The following is a 20,164-nucleotide window of genomic DNA, read 5'->3' as shown; positions in this document are numbered from 1 at the left end:
GACATTTCCAAGCTGACTTTGTGTTGGACCAGAAACTGGAAGTCATATGAAGTAAAAATTTAAAATAGATTCTTTTATTTAAGAAACATGAGTATAACACTTACTATATGCCAGGCCCTGATTTAAGCACTTATAAATATTAATCCTAATAATTACCCTATGAGGTAGGTGAAATTATTATCTGTTTTACAGATGGGGAAACCCAAGGCACAGAGAGATTGAGTGATTTTCCCAGGGTCACACAGCTAGAAAATCATACAACCAGGATTCATACCCAAGCAGTCTGTCTCTAGAGACTGTATTCATAACTATTACACTGTCCTGCTTCTTGTAAATGGGAATCCATTTCTATGCCAAGTGTATGAACTTCACCTTAACAGTGAATCTGCTTATTTTTCTCTCGGTATCTTAACTTTCCTCTCTTGATTACTTTGCCATTGACATCTATATAGAAAAGAAAGCTGCTATTATTAGATTATCCAAACTCAATTTCTTATGCTTAGACTTGACACACAATTAGAAATACAACCATGAAGTAGGGTTCATTAATATAAAGAGACATGAGATCCAACTGTAATCCCAAAGCTTACATACAAGCAAGAGTGAGATTAATATTGAGCTTTTATTAACAAGCAGTAGAAGCTGTACATGCAGATGCGGTATTTGTTCTTGACTGAGAGGCTCCTACAGACTATGTCATTTGTACAACATTCACCACTCTCCTTTAGCCCAAAGCCCAGGGATGCTGCACCTATATCATGACCAACTCTTTATTCAAATGAATGATTTCAAGGGAAAAGTTTCTACTTTTTCTTGTTTTCACCTTCTTAAATTTGCCTAGGAAGAAAGGCTTAGGTTGTTTCAGAAGCAGCAGCTTCAGCAGAAGTGGGAAAACACCAGATGATGCTGACTCTCCAGGAGGTAACAGTGGACAGCCAAGGCCAAAAGGTGGCATCATGTGGCCTCATCTCTTTAAGAAGAAATATGGTATTATCTTGAGATAGTACTTCAGTGGTAGGCAGTTTCTAAGATGGCCCGCAATGATCCCCACCTGCTTGCCTTCAGGGCCTGTGTAATCCTCTTCTTTGAGTGGCTTGCCTCTGGCCAGTAGAAATCTCAGAATTGAGGGGATGATGCTTCTGTGATTAGATGGGTTGCAACATCCATCCCACCAGCAGATTATCTCCCTTGTTGGCTTTGATGATGCAAGTTTCTACGTTGGTGGGCCCATGTGGCAAGGAGCTAAGGATGTCCTCCAGCCAACGGCCTTGTAGATATTGAGACCCACAATCCAAAGCACAAGTGGAATTGAATACTGCCAAGAATCACATAAGTGAGCGTGGAAACATGCATCCCAAATTACGCTTTCAGATGAGACCCCAGCCCTGGCCTACATTTTGATTGCAGCCTTTAGAGAAAACTGTAATCAGACCCAGCTGAGCTGTGCCTGTATTCCTGACTCACAGAAACTGTGGTAGTAAACGTGTGTTGTTTAAGCTGCTAAGAAACAATAGACAGCTAATGCTATTCCTACCACAAACTCTTCTCAGGTAAGCATTACCTTCGGACTTCATGTTTCATTGGCCTAGTCTCATCTTGTTGATGGTGCAAAGAAAATCTCCATTTGACATTTTTTGCAACCTTTGAATCCATCAAAATACTGCTAAAATATTTTATGAAGAAGTTTGTAACACATAAAGTGCTAGATCTGTATCACTGAAGTGTGCTTTCTTTAGTGATCAGGAACATTTTTTTTTTAAAGATTTAATTTCTTTTATTTTTGGTTGCGTTGGGTCTTTGTTGCTGAGCGCAGGCTTTCTCTCGTTGCGGCGAGCCCAGGCTGCTCTTCATTGCGGTGTGTGGACTTCTCATTGCAGTGGCTTCTCTTGTTGCAGAGCACCGGCTCTAGGTGTGTGGGCTTCAGTAGTTGTGGCACATGGGCTCAGCAGTTGTGGCACACGGGCTTAGTTGCTCCACAGCATGCAGGATCCTCCCGGACCAGGGATTGAACCCATGTCCTCTACGTTGGCAGGTGGATTCTTATCCACTGCACCACTGGGGAAGTCCAGGAAAATTTTTAATGATGTCTAGGAGGTGGCCTGAAAGGAAAGCATGGTTTGTATCTCAGTAATCTTGTTTTAGTTAAGTACTACTGGGTTAGAACTATAATTTCTACCTCTGCCAATATAAAATGCAGGGAAAAATGACTTCTAATGTGCAAATGGAAAATCCTTGACCAACTTGGCTTTTACTTAAAAAAAAAAACAAAAAAATCAAAACTGAGCCTGAAAGGGTAATTTATTGAAAGTCACTGACAAAAATCCATTCAGAATTGGATTTTTTATTTGATCTGATAATGTTATCTGAAAAGGTAGAATACATCTTGGAAGCTCTGTTATGAGTACATATCTGTAAGAAGAAATAGTATCTGCTTATAAACAGGGACTGGAAGGGAAAACTGAAATTAATAGAGATTATATATTACATCTGATCATGGCATTTTTATTTAATTTTTGTTTCTGGTATTACTGATAAGTTAGATTGTATAACAAAAATATGTAAGAATTCAGTCACTTATAGAAATATGTTTTGTGAACATACTATGTGCCAGGCTTTATTCTAAGTACTGGGATAATGTAGTAAACAAAATAGACAAAGTCCCTTGGAGCTTTTGTTATAGAGACAGGTGGACACTAAGGTAATCAACAAACAAGCAAATGAAAAATGCCTGGCAGTGATAAGTGATAGAAAGAAAAGTAAAGCCAAGCCAGGCACGTGTGACCAGGAGGATACTGTGCAAACAGCATCGTCAGGAAGATAGCCTCCCTGATGAGGAGGCATTTGAGGAGACATGGAAATGGGGGCAATGAATGATTACGTCAGTGGACTTGAGCATTCAAAATGACTAAATAGGCTGTGAGGAAGCTTGCTGGAAACAAATAGGGTGACTTCTTTGAGGTTCTTTGGCAAGTACTCAGTATAGCTGGGTGTGGGTTCTTTTTTTTTTAAATTAATTAATTTATTTATTTTTGGCTGCGTTGGGTCTTCGTTGCTGCGCGCGGGCTTTCTCTAGTTGCGGCGAGCGGGGGCTGCTCTTCGTTGCGGTGCGCGGGCTTCTCACTGCGGTGGCTTCTCTTGTTGAGGAGCACGGGCTCTAGGCGCCTGGGCTCCAGGAGTTGTGGCTCGTGGGCTCTAGAGCGCAGGCTCAGTAGTTGTGGCGCACGGGCTTAGTTGCTCCGCGGCATGTGGGATCTTCCCGGACCAGGGCTCGAACCCGTGTCCCCTGCATTGGCAGACGGATTCTAAACCACTGGGCCACCAGGGAAGCCCTGGATGTGGTTTCTTGAGAGGGAGTTTAATGGATAAAGAGCCCAGGCTCCAACTGCCTGGTTTAAATGCCAGCTCTTCAACTTGCTAGCTGGGTGACCCTGGGCAAGTTGTAAACCTCTCTGAAAATAAAATGGGGCTGATAATACCCTCATAAAGTGGTCATGAAAATTAAATAGTACATGAAAAGCATTTACAACAGGTGTCAGCCCATATTTAACAATGATAAACATTAGCTATGGTTCTTACTAAGTTTCCTCTATTACAATATTTATTCTTTTTCTTTTTTAAAAAATTTTTTTGGCTGTGCCACACAGCATGCAGGATCTTAGTTCCCTGACCAGGGATCGACCCTGTGCCTGCTGCAGTGGAAGCGCAGCACCTTAACCACTGGACCACCAGGGATAAATTTATTCTTTTTTAAAATAATTTTATTGAAGTATAGTTGATTTACAATATTGTGCTAATTTCTGCTGTACAGCAAAGTAAATCAATCATACATACATATATATATATATATATATATATATATATTCTTTTTCATATTCTTTTCCATTATGGTTTATCACAGGATATTGAATATATTTCCTTGTGCTATACAGTAGGACCTTGTTGTTTATCCATCCTGTATATAATAGTTTACATCTACTAATCCCAAACTCCCAATCCTTCCCTCCCCCACCCCAACCCCTTTGACAACCACAAGTCTGTTCTCTATGTCTGTGAGTCTGTTTCTGTTTCATAGATATGTTCATCTGTGTTGTATTTTAGATTCCACGTGTAAGTGATATCATATGGTATTTGTCTTTCTCTTTCTGACTTACTTCTCTTAGTATGATAATCTCTAGGTCCATCCATGTTGCTGCAAATGTCACTATTTCGTTCTTTTTTTTATGGCTGAGTAATATTCCGTACAGTATTTATTCTTTATTGAATGAGGTCAGCACATGTCACTCTCCAGAGGTATAACCATATGCCTGTTAAAATATGAAGGCTATAGCCTTCAAATTTGCAAACCCAATTTCCTAAGTAGCTTTTCTGGCTTCTAGGAAAGTTTCAGAACACGAGCCCAGAAGTAGCTTCCCAAACAACTTAGGTGTAAGGTACATTGTTAAAACAAAGGTATAAAGAAGTGAGTAGATGTCAAGGATTCTTTGAAATCATCTAAGAATGTCACACATTTTAAAAATGTAAATTTTATAGTGGTTTAGGGCATGGGCTTTGGCTTCAGTGTTGGGTTTAGATCCTGGCTTGGGAAACTGTAGTGTCTTGGACACATCTTACTTCTCAAAATGGAGCTGTTACAGCTGATACTCATAGCATTTATTATGTGCCAGATACTTTCCTTAGATGTTCACATACATTAGTTCATTTAATCTTCACAGCCCCTTTTGAAGGGAGTTACTATTATTATTATTATCATCATCCCCATTTTACCGATGATCAGCATGAGGCAGAGATCAAGTGACTTTTCAAGGTCACACAGCCATTTAAGTGACAGAGTCAGGTTTTTGTTTTTTGTTTTTTTAAAATTATTTTTGGCTGTGTTGGGTCTTCATTGCTACACGTGGGCTCTCTCTAGTTGTGGCAAGCAGGGGCTACTCTTTGTTGCAGGACGCAAGCTTCTCGTTGTGGTGGCTTCTCTTGTTGCGGAGCACGGGCTCTAGGTGTGCAGGCTTCAGTAGTTGCAGCACATGGACTCAGTAGTTGTGGCACACGGGCTCAGTAGTTGTGGCTCACAGGCTCTAGAGCACAGGCTCAGTAGTTGTGGGGCACGGGCTTAGTTGCTCAGTGGCGTGTGGGATCTTCCTGGCCCAGGGATCGAACCCGCGTCCCCAGCATTGGCAGGCGGATTCTCTAACACTGCACCACCAGGGAAGTCCCCAGAGTCAGGATTTGAAAGAATGCTGTCTGGCTCCAAGTCTGTGCACTTAAGCTGTACACTCCACTGCCTCTTGATAATAACAGTTTCTACCTCATAGGTAGAACTGTATTAATAGAAGTGGTGTATAAGCACTTAGCATAGTACAAGATGCAAAGTAAGTGCTCAATAAATATTTGTCAAAAGTCATAATAAATTATATCATAGTAAATAGAATACCTGCATACTCTATTATGGCTGAACGGTTCAATTATTTTTACTTTTTAAGGTTCTCTTGTGTATATTACATTACCTTTGCAAGCCCATTAGCCTAATAACCCTATTTTGATAGGACATTGGATTACCTGGCAAAATTTGTTTGTACTGAGCCCATGCTGGCTCCTGATGGTCACCTCTTACATTTCTAAATGCTCACAGACCATCTGTTTGAGAACCTATTTTAGAATTTTGCTTGCAATCAGTGTCAAGCTCATAATTTACATATTTGCTTTTTTGCATTTTTTTTGGAACTTGGGGAACTTCTAGCTCTCTTCAGGATGAAAATCTGGTTTACATTACTGGTATACATCATTGGTGATGAAGACTGTTAGAAATTTTCTATATAATTTCAATTTTTTATTAAAGTAATGAGATAACGATATTGTACTCAAAGAGGACTTGAATCATACAACTAGCAACTCACTCCTATTTCAAACCCATAGCTATATCAAACTGTGGGGCTGATCCAGCATAAAATAAGATTACTCATCTGTTAGAGGAAATTTTCCAGCAGGAACAGAGAAATTTAGGTAGGATATGAGTCATATAATCTGACATTTTTCTGCTGTCTAAATAAATCCTATTTCTTTTAACTAAACCATATGCTTTAAAGGAGTTAAAAAGAAAATATAAAATTTTTATACATTGAAACCCTTGACCAATTAGAACTTTTATACATTTGAATTTTTGAGTTATAATTGACTTCAAAAATAGGTCAGTCATTTTCTTTGCAGTAAACCGTTTCAACTGCATGTTTTCCTTAATAATTTCTGATCAACTAAATATAGCAAAGAAATTCAGCTCTGCATACTTTTGTTTGCTGTCTATAGATGGTATTGTCTAGAGCAAAAGCTAGTAGTAAAAGCTCTGAAATGTTAAAATGTACAGTCCGTAGTCTCCCTTCTTAAATTTTCCAAAGGTCAATTGAGTTGTTAGATGAGAATTAAAATTCATAACTTCAGTTGGCCAAGTCAGCATTTCATTTCTACAGTTTACATTTAAAATGATAATAAGTGGCTTCCATTTCCATACAACAGCTGGAATCCAGGTACCATTGAAATGGATTAAATCTTGGTCACCAAACATTAAGTTGCCCACCGCTCCCCTTTCCTCTTTTACCTTTTGGTCTAATGAGGGCTTCAGGTAAGTTGCAGTGCCACTACAAAGGATGGGAGTGGGAAGAGAAGGAAAACAAGACAGAGCAGACTTGGTGGATCTTAGAAGAACATAACCTATTATTTGAGGATTTAAAGTGTGTGTGAGTATGTGTATATGCATGTAAGTCTGTGTGTATGTGTGTGTTTATGTGACATTTAGATTGATTTACACCTCCTTGCTGTTAAAACCAGTGAAAACTGAAATCTCTTACTTGGCTTTTTGGTAGCATTTGATGTCATTTGTCTTCTTGAGATACTTGTTTCCCATGACTTTGGTGACTTTCTTGAAATGCTTTTTTATCTTTCGTGAATTCTAATTCACCTGATTTTTCTACCTGTTTGGCCATTCCTTTTCAATCCCTTTTGGGTATTCCTCTTCCTCAGTTCATCTCTTAAGTGTCAATGTTTCATGGGATTCTGTCCCAGAAAATGTCTCTTTTTATATACTCTCCCCAGTTTTCCACTTCCATGGTTTCAATGACCAGCTATCTGCTGATTACTCCCAAATGTATTGTACCAGCCCTGACCTCTTCTGGACTCTGAATGCCTCTAGATGTTCTATGGACATTTGAAATTCATTATGTCCACAACTGAACTCATTATCTTTCTTCCCAAGCTTGTTCTTCCTTATATTCCCTCTAGAGAATGGCAACACCCCAGTAGCCAGTAAGCCAGGGTGACATTCTCGTCTCCTTTCTAACCACACCCACCTCTTCTTATAAATCACCAAGTCCAGTTGAGGCCACCTGCTTAAACACCTAACCCATTTGTTTTCTCTGATCCTATCATCATCACTGAAATTCAGGCCGCTATCTCTTGCCTAAATTATTGTTATCAGCCACCAACTTAGCCTCTCAGTCTCCAGTCTTTTTTCTTTGAGTTCATTTTCCACATTATGTATGATGCTTCCCAAACACAATTCTAACCTCTCTGTTTTCCATAACAACCCTTCCATGACTTCCCATTGCTTTTAAGATAAATTCCAAACTCTACACCGTGGTTTACACTGCCTTTTATAATTCAGTCCTTGTCTATTTCCCCAGTCCCATCTGTGAACACTTCTGTCTTTATCTAATCTTCAACTTTATTGAATTATTTTCAGTTACTCAAAGGCACCAAAATCTCTCTCACCTCTAGGCATTTGCATAGGGGTTCTCTCTGCCTGAGTACTTTACCGCACGTTTTCTTTCTGACCAACTTCTAAGCATTCTTCACTTTTCAGCTCAGAGAAAGGAAGAAGTCTTTCCTGAAAACCCAGACGAGCTGAGTCCCCTCTCTGTGCTCCTAGAGCATTCAAGGCATACATTTTTTCTTTAAAACATCTTTATTGGAGTATGATTGCTTTACAATGGTGTGTTAATTTCTGCTGTATAACAAAGTGAATCAGCTATACATATACATATATCCCCATATCTCCTCCCTCTTGCGTCTCCCTCCCACCCTCCCCATCCCACCCCTCTAGGTGGTCACAAAGCACCGAGCTGATCTCCCTGTGTTATGCGGCTGCTTCCCACTAGCTATCTGTTTTACATTTGGTAGTGTATATATGTCCATGCCACTCTCTCACTTCGTCCAGCTTACCCTTCCCCTGTGTCCTCAAGTCCATTCTCTACATCTGCGTCTTTATTCCTGTCCTGCCCCTAGGTCCTTCGTGACCTTTTTTTTTTTTAGATTCCGTATATATGTGTTAGCATACGGTATTTGTTTTTCTCTTTCTAACTTACTTCACTCTGTATGACAGAATCTAGGTCCATCCACCTCACTACAAATGACTCAATTTTGTTTCTTTTTATGGCTGAGTAACATCCCATTGTATATATGTGCCACATCTTCTTTATCCATTCATTGGTCAATGGACACTTAGGTTGTTTCCATGTCCTGGCTATTGTAAATAGAGCTGCAGTGAACATTGTGGTACATGACTCTTTTTGAACTATGTTTTTCTCAGGGTATAGGCCCAGTAGTGGGATTGTTAGCTAATATGGTAGTTCTATTTTTAGTTTTTTAAGGAACCTCCATACTGTTCTCCATAGTGGCTGTATCAATGTACATTCCCACTACCAGTGCAAGAGGGTTCCCTTTTCTCCACAGCCTCTCCAGCATTGATTGATTGTAGGTTTTTTGATGATGGTCATTCTGACTGGTGTGAGGTGATACCTCATTGTAGTTTTGATTTGCATTTCTCTAATGAGTAGTGATGTTCAGCATTCTTTCATGTGTTTGTTGGCTATCTGTATATCTTCTTTGGAGAAATGTCTATTTAGGTCTTCTGCCCATTTTTGGATTAGGTTGTTCATTTTTTTGATATTGAGCTGCATGAGCTGCTTGTAAATTTTGGAGATTAGACCTTTGTCAGTTGATTCATTTGCAAATGTTCTCTCCCATTCTGAGGGTTGTCTTTTTGTCTTGTTTATGGTTTCCTTTGTTGTGCAAAAGCTTTTAAGTTTCATTAGGTCCAATTTGTTTATCTTTGTTTTTATTTCCATTTCTCTAGGAGGTGAGTCAAAAAAGATCTTGCTGTGATTTATGTTATAGAGTGTTCTGCCTATGTTTTCCTCTAAGAATTTAATAGTGTCTGGCCTTACATTTAGGTCTTTATTCAATTTTGAGTTTATTTTTGTGTATGGTGTTAGGGAGAGTTCTAATTTCATTCTTTTACATGTAGCTGTCCAGTTTTCCCAGCACCACTTAAAAAGAAGCTGTCTTTTCTCCATTGTATATTCTTGCCTGCTTTATCAAAAATAAGGTGAACATATGTGCATGGGTTTATCTCTGAGCTTTCTATCCTGTTCCATTGATCTATATTTCTGTTTTTATGCTAGTACCGTACTGTCGTGATTACTGTAGCTTTGTAGTATAGTCTGAAGTCAGGGAGCCTGATTCCTCCAGCTCTGTTTTTCTTTCTCAAGATTGCTTTGGCTATACTGCGTTTTTTTGTGTTTCCATACAAATTGTGTAATTTTTTGTTCTAGTTCTGTGAAAAATGCCATTGGTAGTTTGATAGGGATTGCATTGAATCTGTAGATTGCTTTGGGTAGTATAGTCATTTTCATAATGTTGATTCTTCCAATCCAAGAACATGATACATCTCTCCATCTGTTTGTATCATCTTTAATTTCTTTCATCAGTGTCTTATAGTTTTCTGCATACAGGTCTTTTGTCTCCTTAGGTAGGTTTATTCATATGTATTTTATTCTTTTTGTTGCAGTGGTAAATGGGGGTGTTTCCTTAATTTCTCTTTCAGATTTTTCATCATTAGTGTATAGGAATGCAAGAGATTTCTGTGCATTAATTTTGTATCCTGCTACTTTACCAAATTCATTGATTAGCTCTAGTAGTTTTCTGGTAGCGTGTTTAGGATTCTCTATGTATAGTATCATGTCATCTGCAAACAGTGACAGCTTTACTTCTCCTTTTCCAATTTGGATTCCTTTTCTTTCTTTTACTTCTCTGATTGCTGTGGCTAAAAGTTCCAAAACTATGTTGAATAATAGTCTAAGAGTGGGCAACCTGGTCTTGTTCCTAATCTTAGTGGAAATGGCTTCAGTTTTTCACCATTGAGAACAGTGTTGGCTGTGGGTGTGTCATTTATGGCCTTTATTATATTGAGGTAAGTTCCCTTTATGCCTACTTTCTGGAGGGTTTTTATCATAAATGGGTATTGAATTCTGTCAAAAGATTTTTCTGCATCTATTGAGATGATCATATGGTTTTTCTCCTTCAATTTGCTAATGTGGTGTATCACATGATTGATTTGCATATATTGAAGAATCCTTGCTTTCCTGGGATAAACCCCACTTGATGATGGTGTATGATTTTTTTTTTTAAGATTTATTTATTGATTGATTGATTGATTGCTATGTTGGGTCTTTGTTTCTGTGCTAGGGCTTTCTCTAGTTGCGGCAAGCGGGGGCCACTCTTCATCGTGGTGCGCGGGCCTCTCACTATCATGGCCTCTCTTGTTGTGGAGCACAGGCTCCAGATGCGCAGGCTCAGTAGTTGTGGCTCACGGGCCCAGTTGCTCCGCGGCATGTGGGATCTTCCCAGACCAGGGCTCGAACCTGTGTCCCCTGCATTAGCAGGCAGATTCTCAACCACTGTGCCACCAGGGAAGCCCCTATGATATTTTTAATGTGCTGTTGGATTCTGTTTGCTAGTATTTTGTTGAGGATTTTTGCATCTATGTTCATCAGTGATATTGGCCTGTAGTTTTCTTTCTTTGTGACATCTTTGTCTGGTTTTGGAATCTGGGTGATGGTGGCCTTGTAGAATGAGTTTGGGAGTGTTCCTCCCTCTGCTATATTTTGGAAGAGTTTGAGAAGGACAGGTGTTAGCACTTCTCTAAATGTTTGATAGAATTCTCCTGTGAAGCCATCTGGTCCTGGGCTTTTGTTTGTTGGAGGATTTTTAATCACAGTTTCAATTTCAGTGCTTGTGATTGGTCTGTTTATATTTTCTATTTATTCTTGGTTCAGTCTCAGAAGGTAGTGCTTTTCTAAGAATGTGTCCATTTCTTCCAGGTTGTCCATTTTATTGGCATATAGTTGCTTGTAGTAATCTCTCATGATCCTTTGTATTTCTGCAGTGTCAGTTGTTACTTCTCCTTTTTCATTTCTAATTCTATTTTTTTAAATTTTATTTATTTATTTATTTATTTATTTATTTATTTATTTATTTATTTTATGCCTGTGTTGGGTCTTCATTTCTGTGCGAGGGCTTTCTCTAGTTGCAGCAAGCGGGGGGCCACTCTTCATCGCGGTGCGCGGGCCTCTCACTATCGCGGCCTCTCTTGTTGCGGAGCACAGGCTCCAGACACGCAGGCTCAGTAATTGTGGCTCACGGGCCTAGTTGCTCCGCGGCATGTGGGATCTTCCCGGACCAGGGCTCGAACCCGTGTCCCCTGCATTGGCAGGCAGATTCTCAACCACTGCGCCACCAGGGAAGCCCCTCTAATTCTATTGATTTGAGTCGTCTCCCTTTTTTTCTTGATGAGTCTGGCTAATGATTTATCAATTTTGTTTATCTTCTCAAAGAACCAGCTTTTAGTTTTATTGATCTTTGCTATTGTTTCCTTCATTTCTTTTTCATTTATTTCTGATCTGATCTTTATGATTTCTTTCCTTCTGCTAACTTTCGGGTATTTTTGTTCTTGTTTCTCTAATTGCTTTAGGTGGAAGGTTAGCTTGTTTATTTGAGATATTTCTTGTTTCTTAAGGTAGGATTGTATTGCTATAAACTTCCCTCTTAGAACTGCTTTTGCTGCATCCCATAGGTTTTGGGTTGTGGTGTTTTCATTGTCATTTGTTTCTAGGTATTTTTTGATTTCCTCTTTGATTTCTTCAATGATCTCTTGGTTGTTAAGTAGTGTATTGTCTAGCCTCAATGTATTTGTATTTTTTACAGATTTTTTCCTGTAGTTGACATCTAGTCTCATAGCATTGTGGTCAGAAAAGATACTTGATACGATGTCAATTTTCTTAAATTTACCAAGGCTTGATTTGTGACCCAAGATATGATCTACCCTGGAGAATGTTCCATGACTACTTGAGAAGAAAGTATATTCTGTTGTTTTTGGATGGAATGTCTTATAAATATAAATTAGGTACATCTTGTTTAATGTGTCATTTAAACCTTGTGTTTCCTTATTTATTTTTATTTTGGATGATCTGTCCATTGGTGAAAGTGGGGTTTTAAAGTCCCCTACTATGATTGTGTTACTGTTGATTTCCCCATTTATGGCTGTTAGCATTTGCCTTATGTACTGAGGTGCTCCTATGTTGGGTGCATAAATGTTTACAATTGTTATATCTTCTTCTTGGATTGATCCCTTGATATTATGTAATGTTTTTCTTTGTTTCTTGTAACAGACTGTATTTTAAAGTCTATTTTGTCTGATATGAGAATTGCTACTCCAGCTTTCTTTTGATTTCCATTTGCATGGAATATCTTTTTCCATCCCCTCACTTTCAGTCCGTATGTGTCCCTAGGTCTGAAGTGGGTCTCTTGTAGACAACATATGTATGGGTCTTGTTTTTGTATCCATTCAGCCAGTCTGTGTCTTTTGGTGGGAGCATTTAACCCATTTACATTTAAGGTAATTATCGACATGTATGTTCCTATTACCATTTTCTTAATTGTTTTTGGGTTTGTTGTTGTAGGTCTTTTCCTTCTCTTGTGTTTCATGCCTAGAGAAGTTCCTTTAGCATTTTTTATAAAGCTGGTTTGGTGGTGCTGAATTCTCTTAGCTTTTGATTGTCTGTAAAGGTTTTAATTTCTCCATCAAATCTGAATGAGATCCTTGCTGGGGATAGCAATCTTGGTTGTAGGTTTTTCCCTTTCATCACTTTAAATATGTCCTGCCAGTCCCTTCTGGCTTGCAGAGTTTCTGCTGAAAGATCAGCTGTTAACTGTATGGGGATTCCCTTATATGTTATTTGTTGTTTTTCCCTTGTTGCTTTCAATATTTTTTCTTTGTATTTAGTTTTTAAAATTAATTAATTAATTATTAACTTCTTTATTTTTGGCTGTATTGGGTCTTTGTTGCTGCACACGGGCTTTCTCTAGTTGCGGCAAGCGGCGGGCAGGAGATACTCTTCATTGCAGTGCATGGGCTTCTCACTGCGGTGGCTTCTCTTGTCACGGAGCACGGGCTCTAGGTGCACAGGCTTCAGTAGTTGTGGCACCAGGCTCAGTAATTGTGGCTCATGGGCTCTAGAGCGCAGGCTCAGTAGTTGTGGCACATGGGCTTAGTTGCTCCGCGGCATGTGGGATCTTCCCATACCAGGGCTTGAACCCATGTCTCCTGCATTGGCAGGCGGATTCTTAACCACTGCGCAACCAGGTAAGTCCCTTTGTATTTAACTTTTGATAGTTTGATTAATATGTGTCTTGGCGTGTTTCTCCTTGAATTTATCCTGTATGGGTCTCTGTTTTTCCAGGACTTGATTAACTATTTCCTTTCCCATATTAGGGAAGTTTTCAACTATAATCTCTTCAAATATTTTCTCAGTCCCTTTCTTTTTCTCTTCTTCTTCTGGGACCCCTATAATTTGAATGTTGGTGCATTTAATGTTGTCCCAGAGGTCTCTGAGACCGTCCTCAATTCTTTTCATCCTTTTTTCTTTATTCTGCTCTGCAGTAGTTATTTCCACTATTTTATCTTCCAGGTCACTTATCTGTTCTTCTGCCTCAGTTATTCTGCTATTGAGTCCTTCTAGAGAATTTTTAATCTCATTTATTGTGTTGTTCATCATTGTTTGTTTGCTCTTTAGTTCTTCTAGGTCCTTGTTAAACATTTCTTGTATTTTCTCCAATCTATTTCCAAGATTTTGGATCATCTTTACTATCATTACTCTGAATTCTTTTTCAGGTAGACTGCCTATTTCCTCTTCATTTGTTTGCTCTTTTTTACCTTGCTCCTTCATCTGCTGTGTGTTTCTTTTTTTTTCATTTGGCTTAACTTACTGTGTTTGGGGTCTTCTTTTTGCTGCCTGCAGGTTCGAAATTCCCATTGTTTTTGGTGCCTGCACCCAGTGGCTAAGGTTGGTTCAGTGGGTTGTGTAGGCTTCCTGGTGGAGGGGACTAGTGCCTGTGTTCTGGAGGATGAGGCTGCATCTTGTCTTTCTTGTGGGCAGGACCACGTCCAGTGGTGTGTTTTGGGGTGTCTGTGACCTTATTATGATTTTAGGGAGGCTGTCTGCTATTGGGTGGGGCTGTGTTCCTGTCTTGCTAGTTGTTTGGCATAGGGTTTCCAGGACTGTGGCTTGCTGGTCGTTGAGTGGAGCTGGGTCTTAGTGTTGAGATGGAGATCTCTGGGAGAGCTTTCGCCATTTAATATTACATGGAGTCGTGAGGTCTCTGGTGGACCAGTGTCCTGAACTCGGCTCTCCCACCTCAGAGGCACAGGCCTGACACCCGGCCAGAGCACCAAGACCCTGTCATCCACACAGCTGAGAAGAAAAGGGAGAAAAAATGAAAGAGAGAAAAATAAAATAAAGTTATTAAAATAAAAAATAATTATTAAAACTAAAAAAAAATAAAAAGTAATAAAAAAAAAGAAAAGGAAAGAAAGAAGAGAGCAACCAAACCAAAAAACAAATCCACCAATGATAACAAGCACTAAAAACTATACTAACAACAACAACAAAAAAAAAGACAGAACACTAGGACAAATGGTAAAAGCAAAGCTATCCAGACAAAATCACACAAAGAAGCATGCACATACACACTCACAAAAAGAGAAAAAGGAAAAAAATATATATATATCATTGCTCCCAAAGTCCACTGCCTCAATTTTGGGATGATTCTTTGTCTATTCAGGTATTCTAGAGATGCAGGGTACATCAAGTTGATTGCGGAGATTTACTCCACTGCTCCCGAGGCTGCTGGGAGAGATTTCCCTTTCTCTTCTTTGTCGCACAGCTCCTGGGGCTCAGCTTTGGATTGGACCCGCCTCTGCGTGTAGGTCGCCTGAGGGCATCTGTTCTTCACTCAGACAGGACGGGGTTAAAGCTGATTCGGGGGCTCTGGTTCACTCAGGCCGGGGGGGAGGGAGGGGTATGGAGTGCGGGGCGAGCCTGCGGTGACAGAGGCCAGCGTGATGTTGCACTAACCTGAGGCGTGCCATGTGTTCTCCTGGAGAAGTTGTCCCTGGATCACGGGACCCTGGCAGTGGTGGGCTGCACAGGCTCCCGGAAGGGGAGGTGTGAATAGTGACCTGTGCTGGCACAGAGGCTTCTTGGTGTCGGCAGCAGCAGCCTTAGTGTCTCATGCCCGTCTCTGGGGCCCACGCTGATCGCCGCGGCTCATACCTGTCTCTTGAGCTCATTTAGGCGGTGCTCTGAATCCCCTCTCCTCGTGCACCCCAAAACAATGGTCTCTATGTCTTCGGCAGCTCGAAGACTTTTTGAAGACTTTTCCCCGGACTCCCTGCCGGCTAGCTGTGGCGCACTAGCCCACTTCAGGCTGTGTTCACGCCGCCAACCCCAGTCCTCTCCCTGGGATCCGACCTCCGAAGCCCGAGCCTCAGCTCCCAGCCCCCGCCCTTCCCGGCGGGTGAGCAGACAAGCCTCTCGGGCTGGTGAGTGCTGGTCGGCACCGATCCTCTGTGCGGGAATCTCCCCGCTTCGCCCTCCGCACCCCTGTGGCTGCGCTCTCCTCCGTGGCTCCGAAGCTTCCCCCCTCCGCCGCCCGCAGTCTCCACCCCCGAAGGAGCTTCCTCGTGTGTGGAAACCTTTCCTCCTTCACAGCTGCCTCCCACTGGTGCAGGTCCCGTCCCTATTCTTTTGTCTCTGTTTTTTCTTTTTTCTTTTGCCCTACCCAGGTACGTGGGGAGTTTCTTGCCTTTTGGGAGGTCTGAGGTCTTCTGCCAGCATTCAGTAGGTGTTCTGTAGGAGTTGTTCCACATGTAGATGTATTTCTGATGTATTTGTGGGGAGGAAGGCGATCTCCACGTCTCACTCCTCAGCCATCTTGAAGGTCTCCTCCAAGGCATACATTTAAAGTGGTCTGTTTGCCTGGCTGTGTCTCTTACTCAGCTCCATCTGAAGAGTCTGTTTCATTCATTTCTCTATCCTTAGCACCTAAGCCTGAGACATGGTAGGTACTTAGTAAATGCTATATAAATGAGAGAAGAACAAGAATAGGATGGAGGTGGAAGCATATTTACCGGCAGCCATTGTGCTACCTGGGAAAAGTAATCTTCAGTTACCTTTGTATTCCCACTGTCCTCCAGGCACTGTTTAAAGCAACTCCATGCCTTGAATTTTCCCAACAACGCTAAGTAGATGAGCATTTTGATGCTTAGATAAATAAGGTAACTTGCCAAAGGTCAGACATCTATTAATCTGCGCCTTTCTCCTCTTTGGTAGTGTGAGTGTTCACTATATCTAACAAGATAGATTATTAACCATATTTTGCGTAAAAGTACTACCAACCTGATTATGATAGACTTAATAAACAAATATATTCTTTAAATTAGAAAATGTCATTTTATTTTAAATAGCCATATGTCCTTGTTATGAGGAAACTGTTAAGATTATTTTCCAGAACCTTTGCCAATATTGTATAAATTAAGTAAAATTTCAGTGAAACTACCCTCCTTCAAAATAGTTTCAAAACCTTCTCAAGAAGGACAGATGGTGTTTTCATCATAAACAATAATATGGAGGATACCAAAGCCAGTTGAGGTGAGGCAAAGCACCAAGCACCATTCAGCCAGGCTATTGCTTTAAGATGCATAAAGAAATTTGTTCAGAATTGGGAAATATTACAGAATTCAAAAAACCCCACAACATATTTAGCCATCCAAAATGTATTTCACAAGCTTCTCAGTTCATTCTATTTTTCTACAAGAGATTAGTCAATATTTTGGTAATCAGGTTTTGAGAAGGCAGTTTGAAACTCTGATTTTCACAGAGAATGGGATCGGTGTATATTTTCATGAAGTGGTTTTAAATGGCAATACTTTCAACTTTACCCTGAAGGAACTACAAGCTAGTTGATTAACTTTGTGTGAAAATAAATCCATAGCAATAAGCACTGGAAAGAATTATATAAAGACTTAAGCCTGTGAACGTGTTATAGAGTGGTGGGATATTTTCCCCCTAATTTGACAGATGCTGTGTGTGCCATAGATAAAAGTCAGGGACAAGTACAAGGTCTGCGTAGCAACTTATGCCTGGGCAGGCTCCAGTATCTAGCTCACATCCACCTGAACTCTTTTTTTTTTTTTTTCTAAAATTTCTCTTTTTTTTATTATTTTTTTTAACATCTTTATTGGAGTATAATTGCTTTACAGTGGTGTGTTAGTTTCTGCTTTATAACAAAGTGAATCAGTTATACATATGTCTCCATATCTCTTCCCTCTTGGGTCTCCCTCCCTCCCACCCTCCCTATCCCACCCCTCTAGGTGGTCACAAAGCACCAAGCTGATCTCCCTGTGCTATGCAGCTGCTTCCCACTAGCTATCTGTTTTACATTTGGTAGTGTATATATGTCCATGCCACTCTCTCACTTTGTCCCAGCTTACCCTTCCCCCTCCCCGTATCCTCAAGTCTATTCTCTAGTAGGTCTGTGTCTTTATTTCCATCTTGCCCCTAGGTTCTTCATGACCATTTTTTGTTTTTTATAGATTCCATATATATGTGTTAGCATACGGTATTTGTTTTTCTCTTTCTGACTTACTTCACTCTGTATGACAGAGTCAGGTACCAAAATGTTCATTGCAGCTCTATTTACAATAGCCAGGACATGGAAGCACCTGAACTCTTAAAAAGCAGTCCTGTGGACCGGAAGTAGGTGGTTCCACACTATGACCACTCCCCTCAGGCTATGATGTTTATTTTGGCTCAAGACTCCTGACACCAATTAACAAGGTTCATTCTGTCCCAAAGTACAGAGCAAATTGTGCTCATTTGATTAGCCCAAACTCTGTAAAAGCCCTATGCTCAGTAACTCATAGTTGTGTCGGGTACTTAAGAGCTTTCAGCAGAGCCCAGGAATAGAAGCAGGGATGCTGCCGGTTGAGTTCTCCCCCACTCCTTCCTGTGGGCGTCACACTGCTGAGGAAAAAATAGGGGAACAGCTGGAGGGAGGCAGGGCCCTTGGCAGCAGAGCATGGTGTCAGAACCCGATCTGGTGAAGCAGAGTGCCGTCGGTAGTTACATCAAGAGTGCCAGGTCCTTTCGAGCTGCCAAAAGAGGACGACTGTGGGTGGGTGGTTAGAACAAAGAGGCAAAGGGAAGAACACAAGCCAATTTCCAGGGAGGGGTGGGAACTAAGCAATGGAGAAGATGCCCTCAGACATGTGGCATGTTAGTGGCTATTTTATGTGTGTCTGTGGGGAGGTGAGGGGTCACAATCTGTGTTAAGTGAGTTCCATATATAAGGTAAGGTTGTTGTGTGTGAGGAGCTGATACTCAGTGATGAACTTCCAATGAAGCCAAGATGGCTTTTGCTCATGGGCTCACTCTGACTCCACACAAGAGGTTTAGAGACATGTACAGGGCTCCTAGCATGTCTATGACAGGGCAGTCTTGGCACAAGAAGTAACCCATTAGAACTGCAAGGCTCTTTTGTGACTTCTGGCCCAGAAGAGGGCTTCTTGCGTTACAAGGAGACACAATGTTAGAACCCCAGGACTCCACCAGGCTTGCCAAAGCAGACTAAGGAGTCCAATTCACCAGATATAATCCCTTGAAAATAACACGTCTAAATATGAGTGAGTGACCTCCTGGTAGGAGGAATGAAATATTAGTATTTGGTCTATTGATTGCTTATCTGTGGTACACTTAATACAGATCTTGACCTTCCATGTAGAACTGCCTCCTGACTCTGCAGGCATCTTCCCCATGGCTCATTTCCCACCACTCCTTGGTGCATGTTTGATCCTTCTGCTTTTTTGTTCATCCCACCCACCTGCAGACCTTCCTTCTTGGCAGCCTAATAACAAGCAGTGGGTCCAAAAAAAATGAACTAGAAAACCTTGAAATAAATGTTGATCACCATTTTATCTTACTAATCCCACCTCAGTCTGCTTGTTTATATCACTTTGATACATACAATATTAAATTATAAAGCTCTTTTCCATATTCTGCCCTGTGATTGTTTTCTACTTTTTTTAATCTCTGAATTTAGTCTCTTCTTATGCAGAAAATAAAAACTCCTTAAAGGTGGTGATGAATGTTTTATGATTTGGTATTCTATCTAATGCATAAGGGTTGAAGTGTGGATGATACAGATATATAGTGTTAATACCAAGTGTTTTTATTTCTTTACTTAGTACCTGAGACAGTACATGTGCAATTAGACCTTTAAAATCCTTTTGTTGATTTATTAGTTGCCTCTTAGGTGTTTTTGATTGTGAATCTCTCTTGGACAAGCTGTTTGACCTCTCTCAACATAGTTTTATTAACATGCTTTCCAGACCTAGATATTTTTTTTAAACATCTTTATTGGAGTATAATTGCTTTACAATGGTGTGTTAGATTCTGCTTTATAACAAAGTGAATCAACAATACATATACATATATGCCCATATCTCCTCCCTCTTGTGTCTCCCTCCCACCCTCCCCATCCCACCCCTCTAGGTGGTCACAAAGCACCGAGCTGATCTCCCTGTGCTATGCGGCTGCTTCCCACTAGCTATCTGTTTTACATTTGGTAGTGTATATATGTCCATGCCACTCTCACTTCGTCCCAGCTTACCAGACCTAGATTTTTATGATACAATAGTAAAACCAACCCACTCTAAATCACTACTTTATTATGTTTTTTTCCTAAAATATTCTGGAATATAACAACAAAATATATTTGAGTGAAGAGTATTGACATTATTAAATTTGAAAATAATTCCAAATGACTCTCTGGACTTAAGAGTGTGTTCATCTTTGAAAACAATTCAGGAAACTCTACTTGTCTCTTCACATTGATGGAACTGAGTTTGTGCACTTTGCAGGAAGTACTTTGTTCTAAATTGAAGAATGTAGTTGGGATCAAATTAGATAATGTATGCAGAAGTGCCCTGTTAATTGGTTTATCG

At 40.4% G+C, this 20,164-nt stretch overlaps 1 protein-coding gene across 5 annotated transcripts in view; it reads left to right on the top strand.

Annotated features, from left to right (window-relative positions):
• LOC309661309 (uncharacterized protein) overlaps window positions 1-20,164 on the top strand; it is a 52,599-nt gene that overhangs the window by 10,752 nt on the left and 21,683 nt on the right. The window lies entirely within an intron of this gene.

The sequence above is a fragment of the Balaenoptera physalus genome (genome assembly GCF_965194825.1).
Source record: "Balaenoptera physalus genome assembly, chromosome: 5".
NCBI classification, from domain to species: Eukaryota; Metazoa; Chordata; class Mammalia; order Artiodactyla; family Balaenopteridae; genus Balaenoptera; species Balaenoptera physalus.
Note: the sequence above shows the minus strand (reverse complement) of the source record. Positions and strands in the feature narration are given on the sequence as shown.